Genomic DNA, 22,946 nt, shown 5'->3' on the forward strand with positions numbered 1-22,946 from the left:
ATTTGGAATACTTAACTGCCAGGTTGCAGTGTACACCATGCTGAGAATCAAGATTAGTATGTTAGTCAAAGGGCTATCATTTATTAACTTTGGGAAAACTACTTCATCTTTCTTGTCTGATTCTCAAAATCAAAGTGGAGATGATTATTGAAATAATTATTGAGATGATCCCTGAAATAATTAGGAAGGAAGCACTTTGTCAACTCAAAAGTATTAAGTGCTTTTACCAATCTTGGAGACAAAAAAAAAAAAAAAAAAAAGTGGCCCTGGAATCCAGTCTGCTTATTCAGTGAAGGGAAATTGTTATTAAACAGTTACCACAGTTATAAAAGTTCACTTTGTAGCAAATATGTAACTTTCAAAATAGCTTCTCTATACCCAAGATTCACTATGCTAGCATCCTTCCAGCTAAGGAAAATTTTATCTTCCAATTTAAGTTAACTAATCTTCTTGAATTTATATATTTTATATATAAATATAAAACTTAGTATTTAAACTTTGTCAGTTAAAAATTCTGTTTCTCATTTTCCTCCCTGCCTCTTGTGAGTAATTTTGGTCCCAAGTTGAGTTTATGTGTGATGTTGGCTTTCAAGGTATCTGCTTCTGCCATAGATTTAGCAAATCTCTCTAGTGTTTCCAATAGCTTCATTGTTCCAGATGGTACCTATCTATCTAGGACTGCAAAAAAGAAATCTCTTACTGCTATTGATTAGGGGACATTATGGTAAATGAAAAGCCACAATGAAAATAATAATTTTACTTTTTATAGGTCTGCCAGATTTATGAGCCAAGGTCATAGTGAAGCTTGACACTGAGGCCCCAGCAGTTAGTTCTCTCAGGTGGACCTGACTTGCGGAGTGGAGTTCACAGGAGAGGTTCACGGACGGAAAAGAATGATTCTAGCAGTTGCTTTGTTATGCTAGAGTTGGTGGGATGGAGCAGTATGTATGTATGTTATGGTGGCAGAGACAGTAAGGGCTGTAAGAGTACAGGTAGGGGCCGGCGCCGTGGCTCACTAGGCTAATCCTCTGCCTGTGGCACCGGCACACCGGGTTCTAGTCCCAGCTGGGGCGTTGGTTCTGTCCTAGTTGCTCTTCTTCCAGTCCAGCTCTCTGCTGTGGCCCAGGAAGGCAGTGGAGGATGGCCCAAGTGCTTGGGCCCTGCACCCACATGGGAGACCAGGAGGAAGTGCCTGGCTCCTGGCTTTGGATCGGCGCAGCGCGCCGGTCCTAGTGGCCATTAGGGGTGAACCAACGGAAGGAAGACCTTTCTCTCTGTCTCTCTCTCACTGTCTAACTCTGCCTATCAAAAAGAAAAAAAAAGAAAAAAAAAGTACAAGTAGAACTGGATGCCACCAATTGACAGAACCAGTAAAAAGAACTCATTGTTATGGAGAACTAACTAAATCCTATTGACACTGGAACAGTTCCTTAGGGTCCTTTTTTCAATAATCTGAGGGAGCCACTTACAGGAAATCTTAGCAGGTAAGAAATATTTAATGCAATTCAATTGTTATGATGTGGCTCTTCTTTTCAAACAGAGACCATTCTCAACTGAAGCTGATTTTGTCCCTCAAGGAGACATTTGGTAATGATGGGAGATATTTTAGTTGTCGCAGCCAAAGTGAAGTGATATGCTATGAGTATTACCATCCAGTGGGAGGAGGACAGGATACTGTCACAAATCCTACCATGCTCAGGACAGACTGAATAATATAGAATTATCTGACCTGAAATATCAGTAGTGCCAAGGGAGAGAAATCTTGAGTCAGAGGAAGGTATTTTCAAGGGTTACGTTTCTATTGAGCTATCGGTGGGGTGAAAAGGAATTGAAATATGAAGTAGCATTTGTGACCATGGCAGATAGGGAAATACCTATTAAAAAATTCAACACAACTAAAATAATACTGTGTCTACTTAGTGTTTCAGAAACAAGCAAGGAAAAGTAGTAGTCCATGATTACAATGCTCTGTATGTCTTCCAAAACAATCGTAATCACACAGTTCTGAATTTTTTTTTCACATTTTGGCTGCTTGTTAAAATTTTCTGTGTAGACTTAAGAATATGCCTAGAAATTCTGATTCAGTTTTGATTCAGCAGTTTAGGTGTGCACTCCAAATATCTATGTTTCTTAAAAGACCTAGAAAAGATTGCAATGTAAAGTTAGAGTTGAAAATAATTGTTTCTGAAAATATGCTCAGGAACACTAGCCTACAGGGAAATGCAAATAAAAACCCCAATAAGATTTCACCTCACTCCAGTTAGAATGGCTCTCTTACAGAAACCAACAAACAAAATTCTGGCAAGGATGTGGGGAAAAACGTGTCCTAATCCACTGTTGATGGGAATGTAAACTAGTACAGACATTGTAGAAGACAATACAGAGCTACCTCAGAAATCTGAAAATAAATCTACTACATAACCCAGTCATCCCACTCCTGGAAATTTAACCCAAATGAAATGAAATCAGCATAAGAAAGAGTTATATGTACCCCCATGTTTATTGCAGCTCATTTCATAATAGCTACGATATGGTATCAACCCATATGTCCATCAACTGATGACTTGATAAGGAGCATATTGGATACAACTCAGCCTTAAAAAAGGATGAAATCCTGTCTTTTGCAACAAAATGGATATTTACTGTGAAATAAGCAGCCCCCAAAAGGCAAGTACCATGTTATCTCTGATCTGTGGTAACTGATAGAGTCCCTAAAATGTAATGTATTTTGAGATTTGATGATTGTTTACAACTCTTGTCTTTGCTATTGAAGAACAATTTTTTTCTTATTTCTATTCATTGAACTCCTACTTAGTGTAGAGTTAAACTTATGAGTATAAAGGGAATTGAAAATAGATCATTGCAAAAACTAAGAGAGGGAATCAGAGAGGAAGGAGGAGGAAGTGTGTGGGCGCATGGGTGGGAGAGAGGTGGGGTGGGATGTATCACTATGTTCCTAAATTGATTTATATGAAATACATGAAATTTGTTTATCTTAAAAAATTAAAAACAATAAACATTAAAAGAAAAATCATTGTTTCATGGTCACATTAAGAAAACTAACATGGTTTGAATTAGATTCCAACTCCTGCTCCCCTTCTTTGAGGCTCATTGCTTCATGGTTTCAGTAGATGAGAATCTCATGGATATGTGCAACACATGCCATTCATCCTGAATTCTATATCTTCTTTGGAGCCTAAGTTTAAAGAAGAATTACAATGGTTTTGGAGTATATAGATTTATGCACCTGCAAAATCTTTTTTCTTACTTTTGAGGATGACTTCTCTCAGCAAAGCTGTGTGGCCCATTCAGGCTTGATGAGATATTCAGACCATCTCATTAATATTCTTTTTTTAAAAAAGGATCCCTTGTATTTCCCTCTTTGTGCTTTGACCTCCTATTGACCGCTTACCCCATCCCACCCCCAAACACATTTGAATAAAGTTACTGATGAGGAAACAGGGTACAGAGATTAAGTTTTCAAGATTACACAGGAAATCAAGGGCAGATTGCAATCACATTTCCAGCAAACAATCCAGAAATCCCACCTAAGTAGTTTATCCTGAGTTCTATAAGGGCAATCTCGTGCCAAGGCAGGTTTCAGATGAAAGACATTACAAGCTGGTTTGTCCATTCAAAGAAAACACATGCAAGGACATATCCACACACACACACACACATGGAAGGATTTAACTTCCAATTTTAATTTTCTCCACTGCTTATTACCTATTGATTTCAGTAAAATGTTCATGAAATATCCACTAGATTAAAATCAGTAGATGATAAACTATTAAATATAAATTTCTTTTCCTAAATCTGTTCAAAGATGATACTCCTCTTCCCAGCCCCCACTTCTTTTCCTTTTTTTTTTCTGCTTTGAACATAAGATGACTTTTATTCCTCTGTCCCTCTTCAGAAATGGCTGATCCCCTAGTATGCAGAAATTATTGAAGGACCCCCTCAATTCTTTGAAAAACTGCAATATTATTTTCAATTTTGCCATTTACTCCACCACAGCTCAATCATTTCAAGGTCTCCTTATTTGCATGGAAGGAATGGCTGAAAGTAATTAATAAGGACTCTTTGAAAACTTTTGATGACAAGTTTGTTGAGAAATATAAATATGGAAGCTGCTATCATTTATTTTTCTAAAAATCATTGCCATGAAAAGAGTGAAAAACCTCATTTACCCCCAGAAACTTTGCTTTTAGATTGAAAAATGAAAATTGATTACAAGGTAAGTCAACATGAACACAGTGTGTACCAGATGAGGTTTCCACATGACAACAGAAGAGGCAGATTAGGGAGAAATAAGGGACAGACATCAAAGTTTAAACTGCAAAGCCTTTTGGGGTTATCTGAAAACAAGGTCAAATTTTATTTTGTGACTCTGGAAAAATGGTAGCTGATAAATATAATTTACTGTCACTACTTAAGGCAGTTGTGATGATCAAGATGTTTCCTTATTCTTTATTCTGGGACTTATGGGCAAGCAAGATCATCTGCAGGGTAAAGAACTGCACCACGAGTGTTAGGAGACCAGGTTCTACTCCTGTGTATGCCACACTGACGATGTAACTGCAGGAGGACTCCAAACCTCTGAATCTCACCAGCCTTAGAGTAGAAAGGTGTAGGAAGACCACAGCACTAGGAAAACACATGGGTTACTGAAAAAAAAAGTCACCATCTTCTATTGCTTTCCCAGGCCATCAGCAGAGAGCTGGATTGGAAGTGGAGCAACTGGAACTGAAACCAGCACCAGTATGGAATGCCAGCACTGCAGACAGTGGCTTTACCCACTACACCACAGCACCAACCCCTGTATGTATTTCCTTATTACAACTGAGAACTCTAGAAAATGTTAAAAGTGCCATATTTAAATGTACATTAGCACTTTAAGCTTCTTTTATATTCTACCTTCAGGAATAAAAAAAAAAACCCTTCTAACTCAGTTACAAAAACATTCTCTAGAAGGCTGACAACAAGAGTGACAGGTAACCTAACATAGAGATGCCCATAGCTTTGGGGAAACTGAGCTCCCATCCCCATGGCATTGCTCCTGTGGAGACTGTGGTCCTCTCCAGGAACTGCAGTGTCTCAGCTGTAGCTTACCTATGAGGATTGTGCAGCCCAAGAGAGAACTTCGTTAGGCATATGGCATTGTGTACTCAGTCTTCATGGATTAGAAGGAAGGGGAGACACGTACCTTGAAGGTGTCATTTCCTGTGCTTAAGGATGATATGTGTACCCCTCAAATATTGCCACCAAAATGCTGTGTCGGTGATGGCCCTCAAAGTTAGGGGTTTTCCAAAACTCATTGATTTTAAGGATATATGGCTTATCTTGTGGGGTGGCTGATTCAGGCTGTTTGATGGGATAGTACAGCTGGACTTTACTGGGGCAGTCTGTTGCATGCCTTTTTGTGCTAGAGTCCTGGCTAAAGGAGTGGAACCTTACTGTGGTCAGCTCTTCTCACAGTAATGACAGTGGTGCAAGACAGCAAGACCAATTACACAGAAAACTTGGTCACATTCTAGATGCTTCCTTCACTAACATCTTCTTGGTCAAGGCTCACATAGCCAAATCCTTCATCAAGGGACAGAGATAAGAGTCTTCTCATGGAGGTGGGGGATGGAAGAGGACAAGCTTTGAGTTCTATTCCACCCCAACCTAAGTGGCATCAGTTCCTTATTCCTGTTGTGACAAATCACTGCCAATTTAGTGACTTAACATGAATTTATCATCTTATGGTTCAAGAGGTCAAAAGTGCAAAGTCACTCTCACTGGGTTCAAGTTGAGATGCTGGATGGCTGGTTCTTTCTGGAAGTTGTATAGGATGATCTATTTCCTTATTTTTAAGCTTCAGAGACACACACATTTGTTGGCTCATGCATTTTCTCCGTGTTCAGAATCAACACTGTAACATCTTCAGAACTCTGCCCCTTTCTCAATTCTGTTTTCTCATCACATCTGCTAATAATCTGGCCTCCTTTTTGTAAGGATATTTGTGATTGCATGGGATCTACCTGGGTTATATCACTCTACGTTTTAAGATCTTTAATTTAATCACATATGCAAGGAATATTTTGTCTTTTAAAGTAATATAGACACAGCTTCCAGGGATATGGACATCTTTGAGGCAACCATGATTTAGCCTACTTTACTAACATATAGTGATCCATTGGAGACCATTACCCAGTTGAAAACTGAGTCTGGCTTGAACTCAACCAATACTTCTTACAAATAAAGCTCCATTGGTTGGAAATTTGCTGAGTGAGTAGGAAATGGAAGAATGCTTTGCATAGGCCGCCTTCCTTTGATTTTCTCAAAAAAGTTCATAGAAAAATGGAATTTAAAAGATCAGTTTATTTTGTTGTAAACAAAATTGAAATTCATGCATATGAGTATGTATGCCAGAATACATACTCAAGAGACACATAATGACATTTCAGTATATGAAAAATTACATATTTTATAGATTATATTGCCTAGTGATGTTGTAGTCACCTGTTTGTGTAAGCACATTTGTGGTTTGCAAAACACCAAAAGTATCTAACAGTGCATTTTTCAGAACATGTCTCAGTGTTAAAGGATGCACCACTCCATGTAATCATTAAAAAATTGTGTCTTACATGTCTGAAGCCAAGTATCAGATTTTAATCCATAATATTGATAGTCCCACTATTTACATGATGCTATGATCTTCATTACTTATTTAGCAGTAACTGACATATTTTATTAAATAGCTTCCATAAATACCATCTTTGGTTTATATTCACAAGAAAATTGAGATATAAATATTAATTCAAAGGCAAGCTAAAATAGAAGTAAATGACACAGAAATAACACAATTAAAATATATTATACACATGATACAATCCCAATAGTTAATTTTGGCTTTGACTGCCTGTGCCTCTAGGGTCTTTTCCACGAAGTCTTTGCCGGTGCCGATATCTTGCAGGGTTTCTCGAATGTTCTCTAATAATTTGATGGTGTCGGGTCGTAGATTTAGGTCTTTAATCCATGCTGAGTGGATTTTTGTGTAAGGTGTAAGGTAGAGGTCTTGCTTCATACTTCTGCAAATGGAAATCCAGTTTTCCCAGCACCATTTATTGAATAGACTGTCCTTGCTCCAGGAATTGGTTTTAGATCCTTGATCAAATATAAGTTGGCTGTAGATGTTTGGGTTGATTTCTGGTGTTTCTATTCTGTTCCATTGGTCTATCCATCTGTTTCTGTACCAATACCATGCTGTTTTGATTACAACTGCCCTGTACTATGTCCTGGTATTGTGATGCCTCTGGCTTTGTTTTTGTTGTACAAAATTGCTTTAGCTATTTGAGGTCTCCTGCGTCTCCATATGAATTTCAGCATCATTTTTTCTAGATCAGAGAAGAATGTCTTTGGTATCTTGATTGGTATCGCACTGAATCTATAAATTGCTTTTGGGAGAATGGACATTTTGATGATGTTGATTCTTCCAATCCATGAGCATGGAAGATTTTTCCATTTTTGGTATCCTCTTCTATTTCTTTCTTTAAGATTTTGTAATTCTCATCATAGAGATCTTTAACGTCCTTGGAATTGAGAAGTTTCTGTACTGCAAAAGAAACAGTCAGGCAAGTGAAGAGGCAACCGATAGAATTGGAAAAAAATATTTGCAAGCTATGCTACAGATAAAGGATTAATAACAAGAATCTACAAAGAGATCAGGAAACTCCACAACAACAAACAAACAACCCACTTGAGCCATGGGCCAAGGACCTCAATAGACATTTTTCAAAAGAGAAAATCCAAATGGCCAACAGGCACAAATACCATATGTTCTCCCTGATTGGTGACAACTAACCGAGCACCAAAAAGGAAACCTGTTAAAGTGAAATGAACACTATGAGAAACGGTGACTTGATCAGCCCTTGCCCTGACTGTTGATGAACAACTTAATACGTTATCCCTCTTAGTATTTTTTTTTGTTTGTTCTACTTAATACTTTTGGTTGAATACTATAATCAATACACAGCTATTCTCAAGTGTTGAAATAAGAAGGGAATAAGAGAGGGAAGAGATGTACCATTCGGGACATGCTCAAGCTGACTTACCTCAAACAGTAGAGTTAGAAACATACCAGGGGATTCCAATTCAATCCCATCAAGGTGGCATGTACCAATGTCATCTCACTAGTCCCAGTGATCAATTTCTGTTCACAATTGATCATAATGATAGGACTAAGAACCAAAGGGATCACATAAATAAGACTAGTGTCTGCAAATACTAGCTGATAGAATCAAAAAGGGAGAGAATGATCCAACATGGGAAGTGAGATACACAGCAGACCCATAGAATGGCAGATGTCCTAAACAGCACTCTGGCCTCAGAATCAGCCCTTAAGGCACGCGGATCTGGCTGAAAAGCCCATGAGAGTATTACAGGCATGGAAATCCAAAAAACAAACAAACAAACAAACAAACAAAAAACCTAAATGAAAGATCTCTGTGAGTGAGATCCCAGTGGAAAGAATGGGTCATCAAAGAAGGAGGTACCTTTCTCTGAAAGGAGGAGAGAACTTCCACTTTGACTATGACCTTGTCTAAATATGATCGGATTTGGTGAACTCAAAAGGCTTCCATAGAGCCTCGGATGATTACTGATGCCATAAACAAGAGTGTCAATTTGTTAAGTCAACAACAGGAGTCACTGTGCACTTACTCCTCATGTAGGATCTCTGTCAGTAATGTGCTGTACATTGTGATTTAATGCTATAACTATTGAATGATTTAATTAGTACTCAAATAGTATTTTTCACTTTGTGTTTCTATGTGGATGCAAACTGTTGAAATCTTTACTTAATATATACTAAACTGATCTTCTGTATATAAAGAGAATTGAAAATGAATCTTGATGTGAATGGAAGAGGAGAGGGAGCAGGAAAGGAGAGTGTTGCGGGTGGGAGGGAAGTTATGGGGGGGGGGAACCATTATAATCCATAAGCTGTACTTTGGAAATTTATATTCATTAAATGAAAGTTAAAAAACTGTATTGTACACATGAATTTATAAATTCAAAGGCTTGTTAGAATAATCTAAAAAACAAACAAAAGTTAAACCAATATAAATGTTAATTTCTGGTTGAAATATATTTTATGGAAAAAGAAGTGTGCGTAGTATATTTGTGAATATTTTTCCTAAATAAAACCAATGAACTCATAAAATATGACGTCTGTGAACTATTAGAGAAACCATCTCATAGGTTTTTCTGTCTCTTTTTTTTTAGTAAACTGTAAATTTTATTCTTATTTAATAAATAATCTAGTAAGACTACACTATGTTAAGTGACAGACTCGAGATAAATCTTCTATATTTCTCTCTGTCTTGCTTCATAAAAGACCTGGCCCATTCATTAACCAGGGTGTCCCCAACGGATTAACCTTCATGTGCTCTGTGAAATGAATTCTCCAAAATTCATGATAGTTGCTGCACCTACAACTTACACTTTCCCATTTTAAGTATTTCCTTGAGGTCTGTTTTAGGTCTGTAGACTTTGATTAATAGGTTCAGTTTTTGACTTAGACATAGATATAGACCATAAGTAAGAATAAAATAACTTGACTAATAAAACTCAAGATGCCAATATGGCATGGTTTAGAGAATATCATGGTTTTTGTGATTCTTTTCAACTTTAAGTCTTTATGATACTAAAAACAAAAGCTTATTTGTGATTCTTTTTTTCCTGTAGCCCTCTGGAGAAGGAGATATTGGACAAGATGAATAATGACCTGTAAAGCCATCAGAAGAGCCACATCTGATCTCATCCCCAAGACTATGTACTCTGCAATTCATGTATCAGATAGAATTCATAGCCTAGGATTTTGCCAAGAGAGAAAAAGTCAAAGGTAACAAAAATCCTAATAGGATGATTTACCCATTGCAGAATTAAGTCTATAGCTATTTATTTCAAAACTTTTATTATGACTGTAAAGGAAAAGCACATATTCACCATTGTTAAAATATTCATGATATCTGAGGTGTCTGTAGGTATTCAGAATTAGTGATTTAATCTGTAAAGCAATATGGATGTGGGGCCGAGTTTGCATGCTAATCTATAGAGGGATTTGTTTGATACATATTTCTTTTTTGGCATAGAGAATTAGTACAGGTCATTATCAAAGGTTGTTTGAATTAGTTATAACTTAAGAAATTATAGGCCCTTGAAGTCTATTCATAGGGAATAATTTATATAAATGTTTCTATGTACTATGGGAGCTTATGTAGAGTGAAATTTGGTGTGTTATGAAAACTAACACTTAGCTGTGCCTATTGACACGATGATGAAACTGGTACTAGTTATATATATGAACACACATGCACACACACACACAAAAGTAATACAAACTGATTACATGATGGTACTAGGTAGCTCACTGAAGGGAAATCTGGAGAATATGTTTAAAAAACTGGCACTATACAGGAAATGCACAAACAACTGCTTAATTAGTAATTTCATCAGGACACTGTAGCTGAAATAATTGTGCTACTTTCTGAGCTTGCATAGCTCTATAAATTCAAAATCCCAGGAGATATTGATTAAGCCTAATTTATGTATCTATTATTTACCTAGAGAGGGCATCACCATGATTGTTCCTAGAAGTTAGTTCGAGACTGGGCTGTATATGGTTGTGGTGGTGGTTTAGGGGTGCTGGAAGGAAATCACAGCCTATTGATCAAAGTAGGAATAGGCTGTGGTGTGTGATGTCACTAAGATTTATTTATTCTGTAAGTCTATAAGAGGACATAACTTAAATTTTTATTACTTTCCCAGGTAGATTTGAAAATGCAAGAAATGTAGATTACCTAGATCTAGAGGCACTATTTACTTGTTTAATATTATAAAAGTGCTTTAACACTACAGAACTAAGAAAGGCCAACATCACAAGCTGCCCTTAGAGGTATTAGGTAGGGGTATCTCTGAATTATTAACCTAGAGTGGAGAACTCTTGAACCTGGAGATGTTCCTGGAGATAATGTGGCCAAGCAATTAGAAATTTCTCAGAAGAGAGGACGTTTGTAATATCCAGATAGCTGGGGCATATTTCAGAGCTCTGGACAGGATGTTCTACTTTCGAATGTCTTATTATGCAAGGCCTCTGTTCTGACTCATCTTAGCTGTTATATTTGCCAACGCCTGTGCTGAGAGCGCTGCGGCAGCTTTCTGCACATTTGCTCCTCAGTGGGAAGGGAAGAGGTTATCCTGCAGGACAGAGCACCGTAATTCATCTCCAGATAGAGCCTTGGCATTAGAACTCCAGAAACGCAGAGCAGCAGAACCTCGGGCCAGCTACGGAGACTCTGAAGTGCAACTTCAGCTTGGTTAAATTCTTGGTGGAGAATATGGCATAAGAAAAAGGGTTATGGTTGTATAACAATGATTATCTTTGGTTTCAAAACATTTACTTACAAAATGATCTTCAGGGGCATGTAATCACTGTGAAATTACAGAGTGCAACTTTCCAATCAAGCTGTGTATGATCATCAAAGCAAAGGCAGAAGTAAAGTCAGTTCAGTTTATAGCTGGGACCCACACTTGTAGGAAAAGACCAGATTCCAGTAGTAGCTTATCTTCCGATAACTCCAAGTTGACAGTAAAATCACGAAACTTCCATGTGCCCCAGTTTCATTAGCTACAAAACCCACACAACTGTCTGTGATCTAGTTAAGAAAATCTTTGCAGGGAAGTTTTCTTAGTCTTTTTCCTCTGAATAAGTTACCATGAAAAGACTTAATAGTAGTTAGTAGGTGCTCTTGGCCCACAAATTAAGGTATATTATTTTCTTTGATGCTGTGGCATACTTTTTTTTTAATTTGAAAAGGAAGGAAGGAAAGAGGATGAGAGGTAGAGATAGAGAGAGAGAGATCTCCCAAATGCTAGTTCACTCTGCAAAGGCCCACACAAGTCAGGCCTGGCCTAAGCCAAAGCCAGTGGTGTGGAGCTCAATTCAGATTTGTCACATGGGTGGCAGGAACCCACATACTTGAATGGTCACCACTGCTTCTAAGGGTGCATTAGCAGGAACCTGTACTTGGGACCAGAGTGATGACATGATCCTGGGCCTTCCCTTAGGAGATGCAGAACCAATAGGTCAAATCCCCATCCCTGTAATGTAACTTACAGTAAGCACTTTGTAATTGGCTTCTCTCTTTTAATTTTTTTTTAAAGATTTACTTAATTATTTGAAAGACAGAGTTACAGAGAGGCAGAGGCAGAGGCAGAGAGGGAGGGGGAGAGAGAGAGAGAGAGATATTCCATCCACTGGTTTACTTCCCAAATGGTTGCAACTGCCGGAGCTGGAGCTGTGCCGATCCAAAGCCAGGAGCCAGGACCTTCTTCTGAGTTTCCCAGGTGGATGCAGAGGCCCAAAGACTTGGACCATGTTCTAGTACTTTCCCAGGCCATAGCAGAGAGTTGGATCAGAATTAGAGCAGCCGGGACTCAAAATGGTGCCCATATGGAATGCCAAGGCAACGGCTTTATCCACTATGCAACCACTATGCCACAGCACTGGCCTCTGTGTATTTGTTGCTAAATATTTGTTGCCTGTGATGCCTGGTGCATAGAATATTTCTTATTAGTATATTTTAATAATAAAATAATAACAGCAGCCATCATCACTTGTGAGTTTTACTATATTATGTCAGATAATATGATATTTGTGTGAATTATTTTATTTACTCCTGAAAACAATTGCACAACCATTTGCTGAGATGTTATGATCTTCAATCTTAGAGACGGGAAAATTGAGCCTTGGAGATGTATGCAGGTTTCAAACCCACTTCTGTTTGATTCCAGAGTCTTTGCTTTTGGCCACTGTTATGGTCAAGAATCATAAAGCCTGTATTTCTTATGTTGAAATCTCAACCTTCAAGACTTCTGAATGTATCCATATTTGGAGACAAGGCCTTTCAAGGGGAAATTGAGTTAAAATGAAGTCATTAGGGTGGGTCCTAATCCAATGCAACTGTTGGACTTGGGTACAGAGGAAAGACCAAAGTGGCCACCTGCAAACCAAAAGGAAAGTTCTCAGAAGAAACAGCCCTGCCCACCTTTTGATCTTGGCCTGCAGCCTCCAGAATTGTGAGAAAATTAATTTCTGCTATTTAAATCAACCAGCCTGTGGTATCTGTTGTGGTAGTCCTAGGAGACTAATCACCACTGTTATATATTGTCAACTCATCAGAGAACTCTGTGGGCTGGAAATCCTTAGCTGACCTGAGGCAATCATCAGACTAAAGATAAATAATTCCAGTTCTTTTCCCCACCATTAACCATAGAAGCTTCTTATCTTTCCTGTGGTAAATTTCCTCCGTGCTCAGCAAATATTCACTCCCCTCGTCTCCATGGTAGGAATATATCTCCCTGTCCCACTGAAGGGTATTCAGTCATGTGACATATCTTAGCTACCGAAGTATTGGCAGATGGAAGCCAAAGAGAAACATATCTGTACACTAACCTTGCTTTTCTTGCCCTTGAACTTTGGAACTCAGAAGAAACACAGGTAGAACTAAACCAACCACATATTCCTGCCTGAAGCGGGCGTCCATTCTGGCTCAGCAAAGTTTCACTTGACTCCCAGACCTTTGGAATAATGGCTTTTATTTCTAAGTTCCTACTATTTTTGAAGATTTATTTATTTATCTGAAATGTGGAGTTACAAAGAAGGAGAGGGGTGAGGAGGGGAAGGAGGGAGGGAGGTATGGAGGGAGGGAGACACACAGAGAGAGAGAGAGAGAGAGAGAGAAAGAGAGAGAGAGAGATCATACATCCACTGGTTTACTCCCCAGATGGCTGCAGTGGCCAGGACTGGGCCAGGATGAAACTCGGCTTCTGCAGTTCCATCTGGATTTCCCGCATGAGGAGCAGGGGCCAAAGCACTTAAGCCATCTCTTGCTGCATTCCCAGGTGGACTCTCAGGGAGCTGGATCAGAAGTGGAGCAGCCAGAACTTCAACTGGCACTCATAACAGATGCTGATATCTCAAGTGGTGGCTTAACCTGGAATACCATAACACTAGCCCCTATGTTTCTGATATTCAAGGTGGGTATTACTTTGTGGGGGGGGGCATGCTTGTTGTGGCAATCACAGATGCAAATCTATGACCATTTTATTCTGTGATATCTTTTAGCATGTTATGTCTATGTCAGATCAGGTTATGAAAGTCATCATCACTTTACTTTGTTTGACTTGTGAAAACCTCATAACACACCAAGCTTCCTCCAAATATTTGTTGCATATATTGATATTCATTTCACTGAGCTTGAAGGTTTACTGATCTAGAATCTCTTTCTAAAGGGAAGTATGGACAGAGGCAGCATCTAAAGATCAAATCAGAGAATGACTTCTTAATAGCTGATAATCAGTGAACATAGGATCCAGCCTGCTGGAAAAAGACATTGAAGAGGGAGGAAAATATAGAGTCAGGGGACCCAGAACAACACCAAAGACAAACTCTATGTTGTTTTTGTCTGATAGCGACCATGATCTATTTGTAGCATGGCCTTAACCTGAGAACAACTAAATATGCAAAGACAACATCATGAATTGTTAAATTTTATGATTTACATATGTGTGTGTGTGTGTGTGTGTATTTTATAGCACATTCTATGGTTTGAATTGTTTTCCATACCACGTGCAATGAAACTTTAAGTTTTGAACCACATAATGTGATCTTATTTGGATATATGTCACTGGAGATATGATTAGTTAAATTAAAATGAAGTAATATTGGAGTGAAATGGTCCTCTAGTCCAGTATGACTAAAAACCATGCCATTCAAAAAAGAGAGATGTACACAGGGAGAATACCATTTTCTAAATTGCCTGCAATTTAGAAATTACCAGCAACCCTCCAGAAGCTGAAAGGCATGAAACGATTTCTCCTCCATGGCCTTCAGAAGGAATCAAACCCACCAGCACTTTGATCTCAGACTTCTAGATCCTAGAAGTGTCATGAAATAAATTTCTGTTGAGTAAACCCCCCATTACTGGTATTTTGTAACAGCAGCCCTATAAAACTAGAACAGGAAAGAAATGAACTGACTTCTGCTGCATGTAATAACGTGGATTATTTTATTATTCATATTTTTGAGTGGGTGAAGGTAGACACTAAGAACACACTATAAAACATCATTTTCATAAATTTCACGTTGAAATATAATCAGTTTACTGTGCTTTCTTTTAGGGTAGTGGGAGAGTATATGGAATAAGCTATAGGGAGCTTTTTTGGGTACTCTTATATTCTATTTCTGACTGTGCAGTTTTGGTTTTTTTTTTTTTTTTTTTTTTTTTTTTTTTTTTTTTTTTTTTTTTTAACAGGCAGAGTGGACAGTGAGAGAGAGACAGAATGAAAGGTCTTCCTTTGCCATTGGTTAACCCTCCAATGGCTGCCGCGGCCGGCGCGCTGTGGCCGGCACACCGCGCTGATCTGATGGCAGGAGCCAGGTGCTTCTCCTGGTCTCCCATGGGGTGCAGGGCCCAAGCACTTGGGCCATCCTCCACTGCACTCCCTGGCCACAGCAGAGAGCTGTCCTGGAAGAGGGGCAACTGGGACGGAATCCGGCACCCCGACCGGGTCTAGAACCTGGTGTGCCGGTGCCGCTAGGCAGAGGATTAGCCTATTGAGCCGCGGCTCTGGCCCTGACTGTGCAGTTTTTACCTAGGTGTGCTTAGCTTAAGTATTTTATTGAGCTGTGTTTTTTTATCTGTATGTTTATGTATACTCATAGTGATTTTCCAATACTGATGGGGAGATATAATGGGGGAACAGCTTGAAAATAGAGGATTGAAAAACAGCATAGCTGAGAAGTAGAGACAGCTAAGTAGAGGTAAGCATCTCTGAGCATAGGGAAGTATTTGGCTTAGGTAGGAAGAGAGGCACTTCTATATTGCTGGAAAGACACTAGATACAATATATTGGAGTAGAAGTCGCAAAAATCATTCAGCTACCACTTCATTGAAATTCTTTTCTTTCCTTTATCTCAAGTAAAAATGAAGTTGAGTATCTCAAAAGTATTGCTTCTGGCAAGCCTTTTCACGTTTTTAAAAATTTATTTAAAACGTCATCTATTTCTCTGGCAAAGTCAGGGAGCCCTTGTGTCCATATGACATGACTCCTGTTGCTGTGGTAACTGAATATTTACGAGAGAAATATTACCAGTTAATAATAGCCTGGATGGAAAGGATAGCCACTGCTAGGTCCTCAGAGTTACACACCATCAATTTCCAATTTGCTGAAATAGGTGCAATTTGCTTTTTGAGCTTGAATGCATGACTTTTTCCAGGACTCCATGATTCTTCCCCCACACCAGGCACCACAGACCCACACCCACATGCACATATGCTTCTAAAGAATGTTCTACTTTTCCAAAAAAATGATGATAGAGGGAAACTGTTATGTCGGAGCCTCGTCATAATTTCAACAGTAGGAATAATGAATAAATTAATAGGTTGCTATTTATTGGCTTTGGTTAATAGTGAAATCACAGAGAGAATAATCACAGAAAGAAGGTATAATTCATGCCATTTCTTATATTCAGCCTTTTCCAGAATCTCATTCCCAAAGAGCAAACCAACAAGCAGATGTGTTGAATTATCCTGTCAAAAATCAGGCCCCTGCATAACAAAAATGCCTTTCAACGTACTCAGCTCACTCGCTCCCCAAGTCTGAACTATTTATGCATTTACTCATTTACTGATTGATTGCTTCTTCAAGTTATGCATTCATCTGGCAAATATTTATTGAGCCAGTTACTAGTGCAGCTTTGGGGGATACAGACCCTGCCCCTGTAATTTGGTAAAATGGCCCCTCCTCCTAGAATCAGCCTTCTCACTGAATGCCAACAAAAAGTGCCAGTGAAGAGGACCTGCTCATGACTCAGAGTCCATGTCCTCCCAGAGTCATCCACCTTCCCCCACACATTGGAGCCTGTGAGCACAGACTGATGCCTGGGCTTGTGGGAGGGAAAATTCCTCCGCAGACAAAAACAAACAGCACCCCTGGGAGTTCCAGCTTATGCTTCCAAAGAAAACCTGAAGAAACACTCAACTACCATGACAACCAGTTCTATCTCATTTTCTCCAGATCTATGCATGCAGTAAAATCAGTGAGTAGACCAGTTTGACCCTGTTAATGTGGACTAAGGAGTAGAAATGGAGGTTGGATCTTTTCCTCTATGCCCATGGCTCCCAAAGCTTACTATACAAGGGAATTACTGGGGGAGAGTGAGAAAGGTTAAACTCTCATAGGCAGAGAGGTTAATATGCCACTTGAGACATCTGCATCCCATATCACAGGGCTTGGGTTAGAGTCCTGGTTCCACTCCCAATTTTTGCTTCCTGCTAATACACATCTCAGGAGGTAGCAAGTGATTGTTCAAGTGGTTGGGTCCCTGTCCCCCACGTGCAGACCTGAATTGAGTTCTCAGCTCCTGCCTTCAGCTCACATAGACCCAGCCACTCTGGGCATTTGGAGAGTGAACCAGCAGATGGGAGCTCTCTTCTGTCTATCTTTTGGCCTCTGTCTGTTTTTCCGCCTCTTAAGTAGATTTAAAACTTTTTTAAATGAAATGCAGAATTCTAGGTCCCACCCCTAGAAATTGTGATCCAATATTTTCATGAGTATAGCTCATCTGTGTTTTTAAAGATTTATTCATTTATTTGAAAGGCAGAGTGACAGAGAGAAAGAGACAGTGAGAAAGAGAGATCCTGCTTCCGTTGGTTAACTCCTCAAATGCTTGCAACAGCCAGGTTTAGGCCAGGTCAAAGCCAGGAGCCAGGACCTCCATCTGGGTCTCCCACATGGATGGCAGCCACCCAAATACTTGAGCCAGTGTCGGCAACCACCAGATGGCTTCAGCAGAAAGCTGGATAGGAAGTGAAGAAAAGCCAGGACATGAAACAGACAATCCCATAAGGGATGTGGGTGTCCCAAGCTACATCTTAAATTGTTGCACAACAACACCTGCCCAAGAATTTGTTTTCAACCAGCCCCCAGTCTGTCTTGATAATGGTAGTCCCTAGGCCACACACTTGCCAAAGAAGAAATGGCCAGGCATTTTGGATAAAATGTGTTTAAGTGGATGTTAAAGCAGGGGAAACTGGAAGGCAAGAGATTGATTAACAGAACAATGGTCCAAACAACAGACAGATGATGCACTTGGGAGGCATCAGTAAATTTGGGGATGGGAGAATGAACTCTGGAGGGATTTAGGACATAGAATCAATGAATGATTCTACATTTCAAATCAACAAATGATACCATGTTTACTTTTAGCTTAAAAGTAGATGGATACATTGGCTCTGTCATTTTGCAATGAATGTATATCCCTATTTTGGCACTCCTTTCTTTAGAACAGGAATCATTCTGTGGGCCAAGTCTATCCAGACCTACTCCTTTGCACATTGTCTGTGGCTACTTTCTCTTTACAACTACAGAGTTTCATAGTTGATAGAAACTAACCTACAAATCCAAAATGATTTACTATCTGACTTTTTCCAGAAAAAATTTCCCCACATGTACTTTTAAAAAAATATTCTGGAAAGATGACTTCATCAGAAGGTATTTCCTTAATTATTGACATCATTTTGATAATGAGGGTGATTAATGTTTGTAAAATGCTCTCATGTAGGTCACAGATTTGTGATATCCTTAGAAGAGCTTCCGTTTATCTACTCTGAATCTCATTTTTCAGATGAACAAATGGAGGATCGGAAGTAAAGTGATTTGCTAAGCTATCACTTGGGGAAATAGCATGAGCTCCTTACTCTTCTTAGTCTAAAGTCATGTGAGTTCCACCATTCTGGCTCCATCCTAAAGCTGAGAATATCTGCTTAAGGAGAAAGCTCATCTAGTGGGATTTCCAAAGTTCTGAGATGGCCTTTGAGCCCCCAGACATGTCAGCCAAAATCTCAGTGTTAGCCATTCTTTCCTATGGATCAGCAAGTTCTTCTAAGATTAAAATGTCTTGGAGAGGGTGAGCAGATGAACTGCGGCTCTAACTTGTATTTTCAGATAAAGTCTCTTAAGGGACTACCTTTCAGCTATACACTGAAAGATATATGTTGCTCTGTGAGGTGGGAGCTGCAAAGGATGGGCAAAGCTGTGTGTATGAAGGGTAATGTTTCCACAGTTGGTGAGGACATGGGGGTTCAGATCTGGAGCAGGCATCAGGCAATCAGAAGAAATGAAAAGGGCAAGGATTCAGAAGTTACCAAATGTACTCTTCGCTTCCATTATACTAAGAAATTGTTACTACAATTTTACTTTAATTGATGCTATAAGGTGAGAATGGCACTTAGGCAATTAGGTCATGAGTCTGATTTATTTTAGTGATTCTTACATTCTTATCATCTTTTCCTAGCTGCCCTCTGACCAATCTTATGTTTCATCTCACAGCTGCCTTGATACTTGCAGCCTGGGTGATGACAAGGCTTCATGATGATGGAACGTTTGGTTTTGTGAGGACTGAGGAATTATATCCCCAAGGAGGTTTCCCACAACCAGAGAGTGTCACTGAAGCAAATTTGTAGACTCTAAATATGTTCCAGCAGATTGTAAATTTTGGACATGGCACTAGTAAAGATAAGACAGCAGCAAATGTCAGGACCACGTGGTTCCCAGTTGCAATGCATTCAATGTGATATTTTATATGATACACTATGTTCTCTGCTCAAAGTTGTTCTTGAGGGAGAGAAAAAAAAACCTATTTCTTTAATGCCAAGTGATAAATTATTAAGGGAGGGGAGAATGGATTGGAAAATTTGTTTTGGATTTGTGTCTTGTTAGAAAGACACTAGAATTGAGATGCGTTATGTTGAAGGCACTGTTTTAGCAAAGTGGAAGTGACTTGCTTTTTTCTCTTTCACTCTCCCAGAATGACAGGAAATGATGTTCAAATCCAAAACTTACTTGACAATGGAAATTTTCAGTTTTTAAAAAGAAGCTCCTATAAATAATAGTATTGAAATCCATGACCTGAAATTATGGAATGAATTTATCCAGTAACCATTAGATGTCTTTAATGTTGCCTGCAGAATTTCATCCTTTCATGTGAATTTTCCTTCAAATGGTAGAGAATGAATTGAACTGGGGTTGGGGTTGGGGTTGGTGTTCTCTGGGTTTTGTCTCTACTCTTACTCAGGGATGGGTGGCTTTATAATGATCACTGCATTGTTTTTGCTCAATTCCTTATCTTTAAATGCAGAGAATGGAATAAACAATTTCCTTTTTTGGAAAGTTTATTTAATAAATATAAATGTCATAGGTACAGCTTTAAGAATATAGCAGTTCTTCCCCCCATACCTGCCCTCCCACCCCCAATACTTCCCACCTCCTACTCCCTCCCCATCTCATCCTTCATTAAGATACATTTTTAATTATCTTTATATAAAGAAGACCAACTCTATACTAAGTAAAGATTTCAACAGTTTGCACCCACACAGACACACAAAGCGTTTGAAGACAAGTTTTACCATTAATTCTCATATTACAACTCATTCAGGGCAGAAGTCCTACATGGGGAGCAATGTCGCTCCCCGTCTTCATGGAGGAACGAAACAGGACCCTGCGCTGTTCTTTTGTCTGCTCGGCCCTCCCCGGGTTTGCTGCTGGTTCTTCCCAGGTTGGCTGCCGTCCCTTCCACCTCCGTGGAAGGGCGATTCCCCCTGCCACTTTCCCCACTTCCACGGGGGAGCGGCACACCGCCGGCCAGCTCTCTCGGGGGCTGCACAGGTGTTCCTTCAGATAGATGTTCCCTGGTGCATGTTGTCTCTCTCCTCCTTTATAGTCCTCTTCCACCAATCCCAACTCTGCTACCCACACGCCGAGTACGCTGCTCTCCTCCAATCAGGAGTAGGTCCTACAGTTTATTGGTTGAACTGGAGGCAGCTGTGTAGAAGCTGTTTCTCCCTTCTCAGCGCCATATTGTGGGAGAGCAGATGCATAGAATAAGTCTTAATTCCAGTAACTTAGTCTAGTCCGAGTTGCTCCCAGTTGCTCCCCACAGAGCAAGTGCACAGTGACTCCTATTGTTGATTTAACAATCGACAGTCTTATTTTATAACCTCAGTGATCACTCAAGGCTCTTGTCATGAGCTGCCAAGGTTATGGAAGCCATTTGAGTCCACAAACACTGTCAATATTTAGACAGGGACATAAACAAAGTGGAAGTTCTCTCCTCCCTTCAGAGAAATGTACCTCCTTCTTTGATGGCCCTTTTTTCCACTGGAATCTCACTCACAGAGATTCTTCATGTAGGTCTTTTTTGCCACAGTGTCTTGGCTTTGCTCTCATGGACTTTTTAGCAGATCTGAATGACTTAAGAGCTGATTCCAAGGCCAGAGTGATGTTTAGGGCATTTGTCATTCTATGAGTCTGCTGTGTGGCCTGCTTCCCATGTTGGATCATTCTCTCCTTTTTAATTCTATCTATTGTTATTAGCAGACAGTTGGTCTTATTTATGTGATCCCTTTGACACTTGGAATTAGAAAATTTCTAAGTTTTATTTTTTATCTCTTTTTTCTATTTTATCTTCTTTTTTCCCCTTTTTTATAAGTCTGTACTTCATTTTGATCTGGACTCTGATAATTTTTTTATTTCCATCAGATTATATGAGATGCCATTTTTTGTTGACCTGACTCTTTAAATTATTTTACTTTAGTATCTTTGTTCTTTTTTTTAACTTTTATTTAATGAATATAAATTTCCAAAGTACGGCTTATGGATTACATTGCCCCCCCACATAACTTCCCTCCCACCCGCTACCCTCCCCTTTCCCGTTCCCTCTCCCCTTCCATTCACATCAAGATTCATTTTCAGTTCTCTCTATATACAGATCAGTTTAGCATATATTAAGTAAAGGTTTCAACAGTTTGCACTCACATAGAAACACAGAATGAAAAATACTGTTTGAGTACTAGTTATAGCATTAAATCACAATGTACAGCACATTAAGGACAGAGATCCTACATGAAAAGTAAGTGCACAGTGACTCCTGTTGTTGAATTAACAAATTGACACTCTTGTTTTTTGGCATAAACAAGAGTATCTTTGTTCTTATGTCTTTCTTTCCAATCAGTTTGGCATCCTTGTTAGAATCTTGACTCCATGGAATTTGAAGATGCCTAGGTTGGAGTCACCTCTTACTCAGAACACCCTTGAAAGATTGTCATTCAGTTCTACCTTGTTCACCCCAAGGAAGAGAGTGAGAGAGAGAGATCCTGCTAGTGCCAAAGCTCCATATATGTATGCTGGCTTACTTCTCGTTGTGTCAAATATACTAAAATCTTATATGACTCTCTGACACATTAGATTTAGTGAATGGTGTAAGTATTCTATTATTGTTAAACCCACCTATTTGGGTAATGTAATCGGCATATTGCCTCTACAAGAGTGTACTGCACAGCCATTCCAACCAAAGCTTATGAATCATTATGATTTCATCAAGTTTGGAGAGCAGGAATGACTGACTGGTGGTATGAAGCAATGCCAGAGAAATCACAAAACACATAGCTCTGTTTTTAACATTTATGAAAGTGTTACAAGTACAATTTTACATTGGGGGAGAGAAGGAGGAAGGGAAGAGAGGAGAGAGAGAGGTAGGAGGGGAGAGAGAAAAAGAGAGATTGGTTATCAATAGTAGTGCACTTCATGCTCTAAGAAGGAGGATGATATTCCAGGTTACTCTGAAGTGTCTGCTGGAGTGAGAAATTAATTGAAATCCATACCACATGAAGCAAGTACATAAAATAATTTTTCCCTGCTTAATTCCAATTATCTGGAGAGCATAGAAAAAGATGATTTTAAGTCATGTACCCACATTCAGATAGGAATATTTAACCAATGGAGGACTGGCAGCTTGCCAGCTTGCTTCATGATGCATATTAGGTTGAAATCTGCCTTTT

General features: G+C 39.2%; 1 long non-coding RNA gene across 1 annotated transcript; it reads left to right on the top strand.

The window, feature by feature from the left end:
* Window positions 1-3,712: 3,712 nt before the first annotated feature.
* On the top strand, window positions 3,713-14,551 carry LOC127494005 (uncharacterized). The gene is made up of 3 exons (XR_007924772.2): window positions 3,713-4,821; window positions 9,733-9,889; window positions 13,951-14,551. It is a non-coding gene; the product is annotated as an uncharacterized lncRNA (long non-coding RNA).
* Window positions 14,552-22,946: the final 8,395 nt, after the last annotated feature.

The sequence above is a fragment of the Oryctolagus cuniculus genome, chromosome 4 (genome assembly GCF_964237555.1).
Source record: "Oryctolagus cuniculus chromosome 4, mOryCun1.1, whole genome shotgun sequence".
NCBI lineage: Eukaryota > Metazoa > Chordata > Mammalia > Lagomorpha > Leporidae > Oryctolagus > Oryctolagus cuniculus.